The sequence below is a fragment of the Anarrhichthys ocellatus genome, unplaced genomic scaffold, assembly GCF_004355925.1.
Source record: "Anarrhichthys ocellatus isolate YVR2014 unplaced genomic scaffold, GSC_Weel_1.0 scaffold6775, whole genome shotgun sequence".
Lineage (NCBI taxonomy): Eukaryota > Metazoa > Chordata > Actinopteri > Perciformes > Anarhichadidae > Anarrhichthys > Anarrhichthys ocellatus.
The window spans coordinates 1-2,680 of NW_022286749.1; the positions used below are offsets into that span (position 1 = coordinate 1).

The 2,680-nt window shown below is 39.7% G+C and overlaps 1 long non-coding RNA gene across 1 annotated transcript; it reads right to left on the bottom strand.

Moving 5' to 3' along the window:
* Nucleotides 1-171: 171 nt before the first annotated feature.
* LOC116380313 (uncharacterized) lies at nt 172-2,674 on the bottom strand. Its single transcript, XR_004212535.1, has 3 exons — nt 1,225-2,674; nt 917-1,051; nt 172-821 (listed from the first exon to the last, which is right to left on the bottom strand). It is a non-coding gene; the product is annotated as an uncharacterized LOC116380313 (long non-coding RNA).
* Between the last annotated feature and the right edge of the window lie 6 nt (nt 2,675-2,680).

The following is a 2,680-nucleotide window of genomic DNA, read 5'->3' on the forward strand; positions in this document are numbered from 1 at the left end:
CTGTTGAAATGATCATAAAATGTAGTACCCAAAATGTTTCTTACAAAAAAAAAAAGAAAAAAAAAAAAAAAAGTCAGCAATTTCATCTTCTGGCTGTTTTTTTTTTTTTTTTTTTTTTTTTTTTTTTTTCTTTTCTTTCAGGCCTCACAAATTACCATAATTGCCAATATGGCAGTTGCCAATGGCACAAAGTTTATTGAAAGGTTTATATCGAATTATATGCAGGACTGTTTGGAGGAATTTGTTGTTGAAATCACAATCTTCTTTGTTTCCTAACCGGACCATTTCAATTAAACATTTAATGAGTTAATTAAGATGCATCATTTGTCACGAGACAAGTACCTTTTTTTTGTTTTTTTTTTACATGCTATTCTCATTCAAACATATAACATGTCAAAATATGACATTTATTTTCTGTAACTCGGGATTCATGAATGACAACTGATCCAACACACTGCCACACAGAGCATTAAATCGGAAAAGCTTTGTTACTTTTATAACAAACATGGAAGATAATGGTTGTCAGATGAAAACATTGTTCAGTATTTACAAAAATATCAACCTCTCAATCAATATTCAACAGTTTTATCAACCCACCAGGGACCATGAATCGCTGTGACATTACTCTGTCATGTCGTTCTTCTTTCATGAAGGCCTTTGACTCGGTGTCTGACGTTTGGGTCTTGCAGGACAAATCATGAAGTCTTCTCTTGTAAAATTGCCCTCACCAGAACTGGGTCGGCTCGGCCTTTGGTCTCTTTCTGAACCAGGCCCATCAGCTTATTCAGAACTTTCTTGTTTCCGTTTCTGATGGCGTGAACCTACAGAGAGGCACAACAAACACAGGTCATCTAAAACATGCAAAAGAAAACAAACAAACATAATTACAAGTAACAATTTGCATGTGAGCCCTCACCTCATCAGGGTGCAAGTCCACCACCTTCTGGCAGATGTTGTGCAGCTGTGTGGTGTCACTAACAAGACCCAAGTCCTGCTCCTGGATGATCTGAGAGGCCGTCTTACCTGATGACCTCCACATCTCCTGGAACACCTGAGAGAAGATAAGCCAGGATGACACAGGTGAAACCAGAACACAAACAAACACTAGCCTGTGTGTGTGTGTGTGTGTGTGTGTGTGTGTGTGTGTGTGTGTGTGTGTGTGTGCACACAGTATTGAGTGACGGATAGAAGGGGATAATTGCATGGTCTGTGCAGCTGACTGACCTGCTTGGCAACCGAAGAGGAGATGTGTCCACTTTCCTGGAGTTCCAGCAGCTCAGCCAGGGCAGACGGAGAGATTGGGCTGAAATCAAATGAATGGGTTGTGAAATTACAGCTTAATAGATGCAGTGAATTATTGGTTATATAAAAAGGAGAGAGAGGAGGGGGAGAATCAGACTGAAAGGACGAAAGATTCCATCAACATTTGTGATTTGACTATAATGCGTTTATCTTTCCAATGTCTTCTTGTTTATTCCCCAGGCTACCAGACAAAAAGAACCAAGAAGCCTGTTAGAATATATTAAGTGGAGACGCCGTTTCATTTGGTGTCCTGCAGACAAGACAGTCCATCTCAGCTAAACCTCCTTCAAACATGGCCTTAGAGCGTATCGCATAGTCTATTATTACATTTTCTATTGTAAAAGATCCCTTCCTCTCAAAGATGTGTGTGGAAATCTTCCAGTGCGCATACACTGAGAATGGATTTTTCAGTGGACTGACTGGAAGACGTCTTTCGCGCAAAATTAACATAACAGTTTTAAGTGAAATTATCGAAATAGAAATGAATAAAATGTCCAGCTATACACTGACACAGTTTGATTTAACTACCCTGGGATATTCCAATAAGACATTGAGTCTAATGGAGCAGTTGGTTGGGTTAGGGTTAGGTGAAGTCCACTGACCCATGTCTGTGACCAGCACAACATTTCCTACAATTTGACCTAAAATGATTGATAAAGACTGCAAATTATGGGCATGAGGGCAAGTTGTTTTGAAAAATTATACTATTTTTCAAGCTCCACTCCATGATATTTAGAATGCAGAGTTGCCTTGGTGACACATCCCATGTGACTTTGATGTTCTAGAACTTAAATATGGCTTTGATGACATCACATGTGCCTTTGATGTCAGAGTATATATTGCATGTTATTTCTCTTGTTACTTCAGTAGATAGCATCACATTCCCACAGCAAGACGAGCTCTTCTGCATCTACTCAACTTGGATACCACTCAACTTGGATACTACTTAACTTGGATACTATTTGGAAAGACTTGATCGGAAAAATGTCTCAAAACGAAATGAACAAGGACTTTCAGCTGAAAAAGCATGACATACTCTGCAACAAGTCTGTACAATACCGTGTTTTAGACTTCATTGGAGAAGGAAGTTTTGGCAAGGTTGCCAAGTGTATCAATTTAAATACATCCGAGGTTGTGGCCATCAAGATCAACAAAGAGTTGATAGATCACGTCGAAGAAGTGAAAATGCTGAAACAACTCAGGATCCTTGACCCAGAGGTAAACAACTTGGTAAGATTCGAAGACAGTTTCATATTCAAAGGCATGTCTTGCATCGCCTTCCAGATGCTGGACAGGAGCCTTTGGGATTTGATGAATCAGAGACGGGCACCACTGACCCTGAATGAAATCCGCCCCATTGCACGTCAGCTACTTGTAG